General features: G+C 37.5%; 1 long non-coding RNA gene across 1 annotated transcript; it reads left to right on the top strand.

Moving 5' to 3' along the window:
• The first annotated feature begins 7634 nt into the window (after positions 1-7634).
• On the top strand, positions 7635-9317 carry LOC122290125. Its single transcript, XR_006236298.1, has 2 exons — positions 7635-7702; positions 8874-9317. It is a non-coding gene; the product is annotated as an uncharacterized LOC122290125 (long non-coding RNA).
• The last annotated feature ends 6423 nt before the right edge of the window (positions 9318-15740 follow it).

Raw genomic sequence — 15740 nt, 5'->3', positions numbered from 1 at the left:
ATTTATCCGCTGCGTGTTTTCTTTTGCACACTTGTTGCATGTTCACACACTTGGCGCTTGGCGATAGGGTGGTGACCCGTATTGTCATCATCTCGACATCTCGATTTCCACGTGTCCGTATGTGGGATTTGGGGGCGTCACAATTAGCCCCTAGGGCTTTGAGGTAGTTAGAATCAATAATGATTAATCTTAAGGTTGAAAAATCCTATGATAAATCATTGTTATTAATGAGGAACACACAACGGTTTAGCCATACACACACCCGATTTCTAAGACATTTGCCCAAATTCTATGTGAAAAATTATTGAGATAGTCCTTGTGGATACAACTTTTGGTGTTGAGTAGCCATGAATTAACTTTTTTAAGAATTCAGAATTATGTTTGATTGTACTAAAGTTAGAGGTGAAGTTTAATGATTTAAATATTATTTTTGGATCAATGTAGACTTTATTTTGTGAGCTTGATCGATTGGAGGATTTTATTATTGGATATTTTGATTGTCTATTTATTTATCTTGATTCATTGTGATTTATGAATACAATGAATGCTTAAAAAAAATTTTGTGATATTCAAATGAGTTTGTGAATATTATAATCATCAGTCGTTCATGCTTAATCATTAGTTACTATTTTTCTTGACCATAAATGTTAAATCTTTCAATTAAATGGAATCATTATTTTAGTTTAATTAAAGTAAATCGATCGGAAACAATATTCTAAATTATTAGACGGATCCTTGAAACTTTAGTCGTTCTCCATATCAATTTATTTTATCATTTTAGTTTTATTCTGTTACTTTAAAAATCTTCAACTCGATAATTTTCTTTTCTATTTGATTGCACGTTCCTTTTAGTAATTTATTTTCATTGTTTGAATTTATTTTTCTTATCATATAAGTCAGTCCCTATGGATTTGACCCTGTTAGGTGCTACAACACCTGTATACTTGCAGATAAAACTGCTCTAAATTTTTGGTTCACTAGTTGAGTCAAAGTTTAGGCACAACACTTTCCAGCAATTGTTGTTGCATCACTCACACCCAAAGAAGAGGAAAAGCTATTGTGTTATAGGAGCATAGAACAACCTTGGGATGAAGTATTTTTGACATAAAAGGTATAAGCCCCTCCATTTGCATGCACGAGATTTTAATACCAGAACTTTACAAACCGTTGATCAAACACCACAAAAAATTAAATCCAGTAATGAAAGAAGTAGTGAGAGCTGAAATTTTTAAGCTCTTCAATGCTAGAATTATCTATGCTATTTTAGATAGCTCATGAGTAAGTCCAGTGCAAGTTGTGCCAAAAAAATGTGGAATGACTGTAACAGCCCACTAGAAATTTACTGGTGGAATTTCTATTGACTCTAGGAATCTCGTGAAAACCTCATAAGTTTTCACGAATTGGCCAATCACACAGGTTTTAGTTTGTCAACATAGTGAGTGTTATCGTTATGGTTCCAGATATGTAATTTTAATTATTTGAGGTAGTTCGAAGTATCATAATGCATTATGGTCTACGCCATTAGACTTGGTTGATTATTTAGAGTGCAATAACTCATTTTCATAATTTTGGACAAAACGCCTGTTCAAAACTGTGAATTTATTTTTAGGGGCACTCAAGGTTGAATTTTAGTAAATGATTTTCACTATAGGTTAATATGAATACTTAGGATTTTTTTACTAAGTTTATTATGCATTTCTTTGGACTAAATAATAACCTTAATAAGTGTACCAAGTGTAGTATTTTCAAAATCACAGTGTGAAATGTCCAAATTAGGTTAGAGAAGTTTTATTTGAACACTTGGTAAGATCTTAACCACACATAGTGAATAGTATTAGAAACTTGGTATAATGAGGAGTCATTAAATGGATTTGTTATGGATATCAAGGTGTAAGAACATGCCACCTAAACAAAACACTATTCTTTTAGCCTGTGACATCCCCTTTTTATGTGTATTTTCACTGAAGAAGTATTTTAATTTGATTAAAATATTAGTTATTTTATTTTAAATTAATGTATTTCAATTGGTTTTATTTTAATTGATGTGATGTTTAATTTATTTTAGTCATTTTCTGGTTTTTAATTTGTTTTCGTCGGATTAATTTTTGGATTCCGGAGATGAGGATTGGACCTCATTTCTTTTCCCTCATCTTTTCTTTTTCTTTTCTCTTTTTTTTTTCTTTTCCTTTTCTTTTTCTTTTCCTTCTTTTCTTTTTTTCTTCTTTTTCCTTCTTCTTTCTTCTCTTTCCGCGCGCGACCTCTCTTCCTCTCCCTCCGTCCGTTCCTTTAGCCCACCCAGCTAGCGCCACCTCCAGCCGCCATAACCCATCTCCACCTCCGGCATGTCCCTCCCTCACCGGAAAGCTCTACTGCGTCGGTGGTATGCTACGCTGGCCACCCAATCTCTCTCTTTTCTCCTCTAAACAAATGGGTCTTCAAGCCTTTTTCTCCTCTTTGAGCCACCATACACAGCCAAATCAGCCACCAAGCACCACCAATGGATTCACCACATTAAGGGCTTCCTCCCCATGTCTTTCTTTTCCCCTAACTCTCTCTTTTTCTCCGATGGGTCTCCATAGCTAGAGTTTCGGTTGCACCACCATATGCCGCCGTACACGGCCACCCATGGTGTTTCACCACCACCATCTTGTTCCTCTCATCACCATGACCTTCTCCAAGAAATTTCATGGCCAACGGAGTTGTGTATAGCCCTCACTCTCCAAAGCCGAAATTAGCCTCAAGTGTCCGATCCGCCGCCATGCGTCGCCACCCACGGCCAACTCTCACTTCCATTAGCTTCATAAACATCCCTTGGCCATTCCCTATCAATTTTGTGTCTTGGTTTGTCCCCGTTCGAAAGTGAGTAATTTACTACCCACGGCCACAGTGTAAAATACACTGTTACGTTGCTTTTTCTCTGTCATTTGCAACGTCCTGAGCTTTCAAAAAATATCTTATAGCGCTGTAAGTATTTTTCAAACTTGACTTTTAGATTTAAATATATTTTTCTCTTACAATAAATTATTTGACTGGTTGGTTGATTCCGGACTGAGTCCGAGGAGTTCGGGGGTCGGATGGATTGAGGACGGAGTTGATTGGTTTTGTTGTTTTCTGATTGGTTGGTTATTTGTGCCTTGAGGCGTGCATTACATGGAGCATACATGTGCATTTTATTTAATTTGAGAAAATTCGGTTTTAATCGTGTAAATGGATTTTCGGGTGCGTGTGTATCACGACCCCAAGCTGGGATGGGGTATTATCTCGGTGGAGCTCATCTAGTCACTCGGGAGTGGATAATACTGAGTGACATCCCCTGGGTTGTCGCTGGGCAACGACCGGATTGCACGATACGGTAACGCTGTCGTGTTGACTCTGTGGTCCCTAGAGTGGTGGGGACTAGAGGATGGCCTGGTCCAGGGACGCCCTGGGTGCGAGTACTGGGCATCGTTCGTTTAAGTGTCACATGCGTAGTCGTTACCTGCGGTGTGGCACAGGAGCCAGAGTGTGCGAGTGATCCCTAGGGGAGATCATGGTGCACACAATAATTGGATCGGTTTTATGGTTTTTGGATACAGGCCATTTTCTGGGAAAATGGTGAGGTTACGTTGAGGTTTTGTGATCCATTTTCTGGGAAAATGGTGGTTTCTTGCTTTGGGCCATTATCTGGGATAATGGCAGGGCTGGTTTTAAAGGTTATGTTTTTGGGCCAAAAATGTGGTTTTTTTGGGACATGTGCATTTGTATTCTTTCATGCATATTGTTGAGTTTTATATGTTTTTATCTTGTGGCGCTTGGATCTTACTTACCTGCAGTACCATTTTTGGTACCGTAGATTTTGATGCAGAGATCGAGGAGGAGGAGGAGGCTGAGCCCGAGGAGGCGGCTCCATCGAAGTATTGAGTTGAAGTTTATGCCTTGCAGTTGGTTTTAAAACAATATCTGTGGTTTGTAATATTTTATTATGTATGTTTTGATTGGCTTTGTATTAAACAAGAAAAATTCTGGTATTTAGTTATATGACTCTGTTTATCCACTGCGTGTTTTCTTTTGCACACTTGTTGCATGTACACACATTGACACTTGGCGATAGGGTGGTGACCCGTGATGTCATCATCCAAACGTCTCGATTTCCCCGTGTCCGTACGTGGGATTTGGGGGCGTCACAGGTGGTATCAGAGCGGTTTGGCTCTGGGTAAAACCACATGTCCCGTAGGTAGTACCAGAATATTTTTTTTAAGTTGTGTTTTAAAATTTATTTTAAGTAAAGTTGCTGTTTGATTTGTTTTATTTGATTTGAATTTATTTGAGCTTGCTTGCTTGTATTTATTTATTTAGTTATGTTATTGCATGCTAGTATGTTTTGTTTTCTTGTTATGTGGTTTGGTTTTGGTTTTTGGTTTTATGTTGTTGGTTTTATTTGTTTTCTTAAAGGGGGTCAAAGGTTGTGTTGTGGCAGAAAGATGGTGAGGCCAAGAAAATCTAATCAAGAGCCTCGGGACGATACGTCGAGGGATGTTGCTATAGCCCAAGCGATAAGGCAGATGACTGAGTTCATGCAACAGAATTTTAGGCCACAACAGGGAGGGCCGTGTGGAGTGGTGCAAGCTGGATGCAAATATGAGCGCTTTCTAGCACATAGAACTCCACCCTTCATGGGAGAAGAGGATCCACTACGGGCTGGAAAGTGGGTCAGAGATTTAGAAAGAACTTTTGAAGTATGTGGTTGCACTGAAGAGCAACAAGTACTCTATACCAGCTATCTGTTGCAAGGCACCGCTTCTGAGTGGTGGGATACAAAGTGAGTAATGCTGGAGTAAGAGTTGGGATCTTTTGCCGCTGTGACCTGGCAACACTTTAAGAAAGAATTCAATAATCGATTCTTTCCCACTTCCGTGAGGCGGCAAAAAGCAAGAGAGTTCTCAAGCTTGGTCCAAGGGAGTATGACCGTGGAACAGTATGCCAAGGGAGCTTGGGCGATTTGCTTCCCACCTCATCGCCATGGAGGAAATGTAGGCCGAGCGTTTCCAGGAGGGTCTACATCCTGATATACGCCGAATGGTGGTTTGCCACAGGATTTCCACTTGTCAGGATTTAGTGGACTTGGCCACTCTTGCTGAGCGAGAGAATAATTTGAGTATGGGCTCCCCTCCAGGACATTAGAGGCGGAGTTTTTCTGGTGAAGGAAGTAGTTTGGGTTCGCCTCAGAAATTTGTTCAGCGGACCGGGACTCGACCACAAGCGGCCTTAGGTGTACGTATGGGAGGACGGGTGCCATTTTTGGAAGATGTAATAGAGCTCATGAAGGTGAGTGTCGTCTAAGTGGTGGAACCCATTGTTACAGATGTGGTCAAGAGGGACATTTCGCTCGTGAGTGCCCCGTTCGAGTTCAAGGAAGCTGTGGAGGTAGACATGTGATGAAGTGATAAAACTACATAATTAAGCTACTTAAGTGAATAAATTGTTTAACCAAAAATGATTTAAGTACTTAATTATGTAGTCGATCATGATACTTGTGTCCATTGATAAATTCTGATATTTTTTTTGTGCTTAAAAAGATTGATAATGCAATTGTTTCACATCAAAATAAATATCTTAATTTTACTCTTCTCATATCATGTTTATACGCTGCAGAGTAATTATTTATTTTTAGAAAGAAATACATGAGTTGCTGACATCCCTTTTTAAGTATAGAGAAATGTTATAATAAAGGGACATTCTTGACAAGTCACAAACAAATGCAAAAGGAACTGCAAGCTACAGCAAAGACACTCACACACGCTGGATTTCGTTGGAAAGCAAGAGCATTTCAGACCTGAGAGATGGAAGACAACTGGACGCACATGTTCTTCTGCACAATTTATTTCAATTAATCTCACCATGGAAATATTGTTGCAGCATGGAAGCACAGGACGACAGCAGGTTTTATTCCTTTTGTCGGTTCTACAACAGGACATGGATGTATGCGCTGGATCGTTGAGCAGCAGCAGATTTTATTTCTTTCTTTCTTTTTCGGGTAGTTGGAGCAGTAGGAGATTAGTTATTTATTTAGCTAGAGGCAACAACACATAATTCAGCTTTTACTTTGTTTTTTTTCGTTCCAGACCTGGTAGCAGTAGAGTGAGCTGGGTTTTATTTCTTTTTCTCTTTCATGTAGACGAAGGCAGCTGGTTCTTTTTTTTTTTTGGACAGTTCATAGCTTTACTTCTCTTTCTTTTGGTTCCAGACCTTGAGCGGCTTAATATATTTTTTTTTTCTTCTTGTCGTTTACTTTTCATTTAGATGGAAGCAGCAGCAGTAGAGTAGCTTTGAGTTCTTAGTCTTTCTTTTCTTTCGAGTAGCTTACTTTTTGTTTTAGAGGAAGCAGCTGGTTTTGGATTTTATTCACTTTGCTTCTTTTGGTTTCTGTTCGGCGACAGCAGTTTATTTTTTGAGGATTTATTTTTTTCGTGTCTTACCTTTCGTTCCAGACTCTTTAGGAGGCAGTTTTTGTTTTTTAGTCATTTTCTTTTTCGTTTAGTTGAAGGCAGCCAGAGGAGTTTTAGTTTTATTTTCTTTCTTTCGTTCAGACGGGGACACAACAGCAGAGTTTTTATTTCTTTAGGGAGTATTTTTCTTTCGTTGAAGATGCTGGCGGCTAGTTTTTATTGATTATTTTTCTACTTCTTTTCCTTTGAGGGAAGGCGGCTTCATTTTATTCTTTTTCTTACTTCACTTCATTTTTGTTTGGCGCAGAAGAATCCTTAATTTCTTTTCTTTACTTTTCGTTCAGACAGTGAAGAAAGGATTGCCTGCTGCTTTGGATTTAATTATTTTTCTTGCTTAGTTTTACGTTTGACGTTACGGGTTGGGTTTCTAGATTTGTTTCATTTGAATTGTTTTATTTATTCTTCTTCATTTATTTTTATACAATAATTTGAAATGTTAGGATTTATCATTTTTTAGCATTTTACTAATTTAGAGATGATAGGCTAGATTTTAGACTTGGGATTCAATGAGTAACCTATAACTGTTTTGGAGTGGATTTTCTTTAATATTATTTGATTTCAATGATTAAATTGTTGGATAATATTTCAATTTACATATAGAATGGATTGAAGTTCTTTGTTCTTGGTTTAGATTAGTTGTAGACGTAAAGGCACAATTAATACTTGAACAAGTAACAAGACCTTGATGGCTTTCTTCCACTATTTTACAATTGTTATATAATCTGTCAAGTAGTTTTATTAGGCTAAGAATTGGGATTCATTGCTATATTATCCGACCATGATTTCTAGGAATGGGAGCATGGTTGAGAGAAGATGAAAAGAAAAGTAAATCCATCTCCAAATCAGTGGGTGAAAATTGTATCCCAAGTGTTTGTTTTATTGTTTCTTACAAGTTTAATTCATTTGCTACACATTTTCTCCAAACTTCTTAGTTTTGGTAATTTTAGAAACATAGACTCACATTTATTTTCATCTTTCATAATCGACACTTCTTTTACACAAAGAAAATTTCACAAACGCTTTGATAACCCTTTGTCCCTGTGGAATACGATCCTGGACTTATCCTTGTATTACCTTGACAGCTTCTACGCTTGGAAGACAAAATTATAAGCTGATCAAGGTTTTGGTGCTGTTGCCGGGGACAACGAGTGTTTGTCAAAGCATTCTCTTTTTCCTGAGAGGGCGTTTGTGGAGCTGTGAACCTCTTCACAGCCTGGGTGATATCTTTACCTCTCATTTTTCTTGTTTACTTTTATCTTGTTTTGTGCTGAAGTTGCATGTCTGGTTGGGCTAGAGATAGCACATATAGACTTACTAGGACTGAATCATCGACCTCATCATCGAGTGCATCATCTGTTTCTCTTAAGTTAGTATTTGAATCATCATTTGACACTCATAGTAACATGGCTGAAGAAGAAGAACACAATAATAGGGAGATGGAAAATCCCAACAGGAGACTTAGAGAATATTTGCATCCTATTAGGACCACCACTCCATCGTGCATCATTACACCTTTGAATGCTCATAATTTCAATTTTAAACCTGGAATGATACCATTATTGCCTCATTTTCATGGAATGGATTCTGAAAATCCCTACTTGCACCTCAAGGAGTTTGAGGAAGTATGCTCCATATTTTTGGATCAAAACTGTACTGAGGAGATTGTTAGATTGAAATTGTTTCCTTTTTCTCTTAAGGACAAAGCAAAAACATGGTTGAATGCATTGAGGCCAAGATCCATTGGAACATGGCAAGAAATGCAAGCTAAATTTCTGAAAAAGTTTTTTCCAATGCATCACACTAATGCTTTAAAGAGGCAAATCATGAATTTTTCTCAAAAGGAAAATGAAACTTTTTATCAAAGTTGGGAAAGATTCAAAGATCTCTTAAATGCTTGTCCACACCATGGTTACGAGAATTGGCGCATTATTAGTTTTTTTTATGAAGCTTTGGTACCTAAGATGCGACAATTTGTTGAAACCATTTGTAATGGAGAATTCTTTAATAAGGAATCGGATGAAGCATTTGCATATTTTGATTACTTGGTTAAAAAAGCTCAATCATGGGACACTTCTTGTGTCTATGATAGAGCTGAACCATTGAGGACCGTAAGTGGGGGGGTTAAATATGTTTTAAATGAGGAGGATGATTTGAAAGCTAAATTTGCCTTATTTTCAAAAAAATTGGAGGCGATCGAGTTGAAGAAAGTGCATGAAATTCAGGGCATTCCAAAACAAGGAAAATGTAACATTTGTGAGGATATTAGCCATGTAACATCTGAATGTCCTACTATTCCAGCTTTTAAAGAAGTTTTGTGTGATGCTTCTCATCCTGTTAACATGATTTCTAAACCTTTTCCTGCACCATATTCTAACACTTATAATACAGGTTGGAGAAATCATCCTAATTTCAGCTGGAGAAATGATCATCCCACAAATTCAGCACATCCGGGAGCTGGTGCACCTCAATATTCAGTTCATACCCAGCAAAATGCACTAATTCCAGCCCCTAGAAGACCCATGGATGACCCATTTCAACAAATGGCTTCTACTCTTTAGCAGTTCATGCAAAGTCAAACCACCATAAATAACCAAACTTCTCAAGCCATCAATGACATAAGGAATAATTTGACCAAGCTGAACACAACCTTGAGTGCGCAAGAGAAAGGAAAATTCCCGTCTCAACCCCAACCAAATCCTCAAGTCCAAATTGCTGCCATAGAGTCTTCATCTTCTTCAGAAGCAAATGTCAGGACTTGCAAGGCCGTAATAACTCTCCGTAGTGGCAAAGAAGTTAAAACATTGGGTAATGAAGCTGGCAAGAAAGGTGAAAGTTCCATTTCTAATGCACAAGGTAAAAATTCTGATGTTGATGTTTCTCTGGAACCAAAGGTAACTCCTCCGGCACTCTTTCCTCAAAGATTGGTTCCTTTACATAAACATTCCTCTTCTTGATGCCATTGAGCAAATCCCCACATATACCAAATTTTTGAAAGATTTGTGTACGGTTAAAAGAAGACTTAAGGTGAAAAAGAAGGCATTTCTCACGGAACAAGTCAACGCCATTATCCAATCCAATACTCCTCCTAAGTATAAAGATCCGAGTTCTCCAACAATAGCTTGTGTTATAGGAAGCTCCAAAATAGGCCAAGCACTACTAGACTTAGGTTCTAGTGTCAATTTGCTTCTTTATAACACCTATGAACAACTTGCTTTAGGAGAGTTGAAACCAACTTCTATCATCTTGCAATTGGCCGACCGTTCAATTAAAAAGCCTAGGGGGTGGTAGAAGATGTGTTGGTGCAAGTGGATAAATTTTATTATCCCGTTGATTTTGTGGTCTTAGATGTCCAATTAACTCCTCATTCTATTTTTCAGGCACCCGTCATTTTAGGGAGGCAATTTTTGGCTACTTCCAATGCTTTGATAAATTGTCAAAGTAGCATCCTTAAATTGACTTTTGGCAATATGACGTTGGAGTTAAATGTGTTCAACACTTGTAGGCAACCACAAGATTTGAAAGAACTCCAGGAAGTGAATTGTTTGGAATCTTTACTTGCTGAAGAAAGTTTTTTATTAAAGCAAGAGAGTCAAATGGAACTTGTTTTACTTGGAACCTTAGAAAATAGTGAATTGTTGGATACTAATGTAGTAAATTATGGTGCAGGTAGCAAAATGGACTCGTTGTGGCGACTTAAGTTCGAAGATCTGCCACTTCAATCCATACACCAACAACCATTGGATGAAGTTCCTCCATCATTGGTTTTGAAACCACTACCTGAATCGCTGAAATATGTTTTTCTTGGGCCAACTAACACTTTTCCATGTATTATCTCATCTTCTTTGTCAGTTGAGCAAGAGGAGCAAATCCTACAGGTTCTTAAGCAACATAAAGGAGCACTTGGATGGTGGATTGGTGACATCAAAGGAATCAGCCCCACCATTTGCACACATCGAATTTTCTTGGAGGAGAATTCATCACCAACTCGAGAGATGCAAAGGAGGTTGAATCCTACGATGAAGGAGGTGGTTAAAAATGAAGTCTTAAAGCTCTTGGATGTAGGTTTCATCTATCCCATCTCGGATAGTCAATGGGTAAGTACTCAAGTAGTTCATAAGAAATCTGGGGTTACGATTGTGAAAAATGAAAAAGATGAGTTAATCCCAACTAGGACCATCACAGGATGGCGCATGTGCATTGATTTTAGGAAACTAAATGCTATCACAAGAAAGGACCATTTTCCATTACCATTTTTAGACCAAACTTTGGAAAGAGTTGCGGGTCATAGTTTTTATTATTTTCTTGATGGTTTTTCGGGATATTATCAAATTGAAATACCCCCTGAAGACCAAGAAAAAACTACTTTTACTTGCCCGTTTGGAACTTTTGCATTTAGGAGAATGCCCTTTGGACTTTGTAATGCACCCACCACATTTCAGCGATGCATGTTAAGTATTTTTAGTGACATGGTTGAGCATATCTTGGAGGTGTTTATGGATGATTTTTCAGTCTATGGTGATTCATTTGATGCATGCCTTACTCACCTCACTGCTGTTTTGGCTCGATGTGAAGAGAAAAATCTGCTCTTAAATTGGGAAAAATGCCATTTTATGGTGCGGCAAGGTATTGTCCTTAGTCACATCATCTCAGCTCAAGGCATTGAAGTTGACAAATCTAAAATTGATCTAATATCGACGTTACCCATTCCAAAATCAGTCAAAGATATTAGATCATTTTTGGGACATGCCGGGTTTTATAGGCATTTCATAAAAAACTTTAGCTCCATATCGAGACCTTTGTGTGAGTTGTTAGCTAAGGATTGGGTGTTTAATTGGACTGATGCATGTCAAGTTGCTTTTGAGCAACTCAAATCTATGCTTGTCACTACACCTATAATTCAACCACCTGATTGGTCATTGCCATTTGAGATCATGTGTGACGCCAGTGACCTTGCCGTAGGTGTTGTCCTTGGTCAGCGGAGAGGTAAGCTTCCATTTGTGATTTATTATGTAAGCAAAACACTTGATGCAGCTCAGAAAAATTACTCCACCATTGAAAAGGAGTTACTAGCATTTGTTTTTGCTTTGGATAAATTTAGAGCTTACATTTTAGGCTCTCCAATTGTTATATTCACTGACCATGCAGCTCTTAAATACTTGCTCACAAAGAAAGATGCCAAACCTCGACTGATTAGATGGATTTTGTTATTGCAGGAATTTAATATCAGCATCAAGGATAAAAAGGAAGTAGAAAATGTGGTTGCCGATCATTTATCTTGACTCGTCGTTGAAAATTCTAAACCTACTACTCCCATTTCAGATTCCTTTCCAGATGAACAGCTTTTAGCTGTTGATTCTTTACCTTGGTTTGCTGATATTGTTAATTTCTTGGTGACAGGACACACCCCACCATATTGGAGCTCTCAAGACATCAAAAGGTTTAAATTGGAGGTCAGATCTTTCTTTTATGATGACCCATATTTATTCAAATATTATTCTGATCAAATTTTGAGAAGGTGTGTGCCTAATTGTGACATTCCGCACATACTAAATTTTTGTCATGCTAGTGCGTGTGGAGGCCACTTTTCAGCTAAGAAAACAGTGGCTAAAATCTTGCAATGTGGTTATTATTGGCCCCACATGTTCAAGGATGCTTACAATTTTTGTAAGGCATGTGAACCATGTCAAAAGTTAGGAGGAATCACCCGTAGAAACATGATGCTCTTACAACCTATTTTAACATTAGAAATTTTTTATTGTTGAGGGATTGATTTTATGGGACCTTTTCCTTCTTCTTTTGGTTATCTTTACATTCTTGTTGCTGTGGACTATATTTCTAAATGGGTCGAGGCAATACCATGTAGGACCAATGATCATCGGGTGGTGTTAAAATTTTTGAAAGCCAACATTTTCACTCGGTTTGGGATACCAAGGGTTTTAATTAGTGATGGAGGTTCCCACCTTTTGCAATAAACCATTTGCAGCGTTAATGAAAAAATATGGGGTCCATCACAAAGTTTCAACTCCTTATCATCCTCAAACCAATGGCCAAGCTGAGTTGGCCAACCGGGAGATCAAAACCATTCTTGAAAAAACAGTCAACCCAAATAGGAAAGATTGGTCTTTGAGGCTTTCAGACACTTTATGGGCTTATAGGACAGCTTTTAAAACTGTCCTAGGCATGTCTCCCTATCGTTTGGTTTACGGTAAAGCATGCCATCTCCCTATTGAGTTAGAACACAAGGCTTATTGGGCTGTCAAGCACTTTAACTTTTCTACTAACAATTCTGGTGTTTTAAGGAAATTGGAGCTGAATGAATTAGAAGAGTTGAGACACGATGCCTACGATAATGCCAAACTTTACAAGGAGAGAACTAAGGTTTTCCACGATAAGCACATTTTGAGAAAGAGTTTTCTCCCCAATAAAAAGGTTCTCCTCTACAACTCTAGACTCCATGTGTTTGCCGGTAAACTTCGATCCAAATTGGAGTGGTCCTTATATTGTTCAGACAATGTTTCCTCATGGGGCTGTTGAAATCCTCAATCCACACAATGGTAATATCTTTAAGGTTAATGGACAACGACTCAAACATTTTCTTGACTATTTTTCACTAGAGGATACCACCATCCATCTATTGGACCCTGACCCTCCAACCGAGCCTTGATGTTTGACTTATTTGTCATCTTATTTCACTTCTTCCTTGCATTTTTCTATTTTACCTTTTAGTTTATGCAGGTGTGTTTTTTCTCTCTTCTATTTTTCGTTGTTCTCTTCTTGTCATATGTTTCTCTTTTGACCAGGTAACCCTTCATTCCCTTCACTATCATTTTATGTTTCATTGTTTTCTTTTGTTCTTCATTTCTCTTGCATCATTGAGGACAATGCTACAATCTAGTTGGGGGGTGTTTTCTGTTTGCATGCCTTAGATTTTGGTCCACCTTGGGGGAGTTGGTAATGAGTTGAAAGAAGATTAAATCCCCTATTCTTGAATTTACATGTTGAAAAATGAACTGAAAAATGATTTGTTGAGGTCATGGAACATATGGAATTTAGTGCAAATATAAGTATATGTCAAAAGAGGGACTTATCCATTTTATTTAGTTGTTAAACCAAGGGAAAGATGTTGAAATTTTTACTAAAACACACACAACACATGCCCGGAATGCCTAGAAAGACTACATTGGGTCATTGTTTGTTAATTTACACTTCGGTTGTTTGGGACTTTAATGAACCATATCCTAATGGCTTAGAAAGAAATTTGGAATGAATCAAATTAGAAAAGGGACAAGCCATGGATCAAAAAAAAAAAAAATCATTTAGGTAGACTAGTGGTAAGGGCGGACTTGTGAAAGTGTGGGTAGGCGCACATTCATAGGCTTGATTCTCCCACTAGGATATGTTTCCAAAAAAAAAAAAATTGATTTACATTTGTGTATTGGAAAAGACTGCCTATTACCGGGGTCCTTACTAAATAAGAAAGTAGGCGCCTTTAAAAGTGTAATAGCATGAAAGCCACCACTACAATGGTTTTGACTTAGAGTAAGACCTATGGTTATCTCAGATTAACTGCTGTGATTGAAACTGTTCATGCCTCTTGGTAGTCAATCTTGGAATTCTAACCTCATTCCCATGCACTTGAAGAAGTAAGCTTTGTTACATGTAATTCCCTAGGTTGATTAACTAAATGGTGTATAAATCTCCCAGTTGATACAAAATTCAGATTAATCTATCTCCAGTGTTCTTAAACTCAACAAGTCTATTTCATGACATGTGATTCTCAAATTTTCTCAAGTTGGTAATTTCATCTTTGCATGAATTCATTCGCTTTATTTGCTAGAGTCTAGCAAAAACCTAGTTGGGGGTTGTGATGAAGTGATAAAACTACATAATTAAGCTATAAATTGTTTAACCAAAAATGATTTAAGTACTTAATTATGTAGTAGATCATGATACTTGAGTCCATTGATAAATTCTGATATTTTTTTTGTGCTTAAAAAGATTGATAATGCAATTGTTTCACATCAAAATAAATATCTTAATTTTACTTTTCTCATATCATGTTTATACGCTGCAAGGTAATTATTTCTTTTTAGAAAGTAATACATGAGTTGCTGACATCCCTTTTTAAGTATAGAGAAATGTTATAATAAAGGGACATTCTTGACAAGTCACAAACAAATGCAAAAGGAGCTGCAAGCTACAGCAAAGACACTCACACACGCTGTATTTCGTTGGAAAGCAAGAGCATTTCAGACTTGAGAGATGGAAGACAGCTGGACGCACATGTTCTTCTGCACAATTTATTTCAATTAATCTCACCATGGAAATATTGTTGCAGCATGGAAGCACAAGAAGACAGCAGGTTTTATTCCTTTTGTTGGTTCTACAACAGGACATGGATGTATGCGCTGGATCACTGAGCAGCTGCAGATTTTATCTCTTTCTTTCTTTTTCGGGTAGCTGGAGCAGCAGGAGATCAGTTATTTATTTAGCTGGAGGTAGCAACACATTATTCAGCTTTTACTTTGTTTTTTTTCGTTCCAGACCTGGTAGCAGTAGAGTGAGTTGGGTTTTATTTCTTTTTCTCTTTCATGTAGACGGAGGCAGCTGGTTCTTTTTTTTTGGACAGTTCATAGTTTTACTTCTCTTTCTTTTGGTTCCAGACCTTGAGCGGCTCAATATATATTTTTTTCTTCTTGTTGTTTACTTTTTGTTTGGATGGAAGCAGCAGCAGTAGAGTAGCTTTGAGTTCTTAGTCTTTCTTTTCTTTCGAGTAGCTTACTTTTCATTTTGGAGGAAGCGACTGGTTTTGGATTTTATTCACTTTGCTTCTTTTGGTTTCTGTTCGGCGGTAGCAGTTTATTTTTTTAGGATTTATTTTTTTTGTGTCTTACCTTTCGTTCCAGACTCTTTAGGAGGCAGTTTTTGTTTTTTAGTCATTTTCTTTTTCGTTTAGCTAAAGGCAGCAGGGGGAGTTTTAGTTTTATTTTCTTTCTTTCGTTCAGACGGGGACACAACAGCAGAGTTTTTATTTCTTTAGGGAGTATTTTTCTTTCGTTGAAGACGCTGGCGGCTAGTTTTTATTGATTATTTTTCTACTTCTTTTCGTTTGAGGGAAGGCGGCTTCATTTTAATCTTTTTCTTACTTCACTTCATTTTCGTTTGGCGCAGAAGAATCCTTAATTTCTTTTCTTTACTTTTCATTCAGACAGTGAAGAAAGGATTGCCGGCTGGTTTGGATTTAATTATTTTTCT

Source organism: Carya illinoinensis, chromosome 12, assembly GCF_018687715.1.
Source record: "Carya illinoinensis cultivar Pawnee chromosome 12, C.illinoinensisPawnee_v1, whole genome shotgun sequence".
NCBI classification, from domain to species: domain Eukaryota; kingdom Viridiplantae; phylum Streptophyta; class Magnoliopsida; order Fagales; family Juglandaceae; genus Carya; species Carya illinoinensis.
Note: the sequence above shows the minus strand (reverse complement) of the source record. Positions and strands in the feature narration are given on the sequence as shown.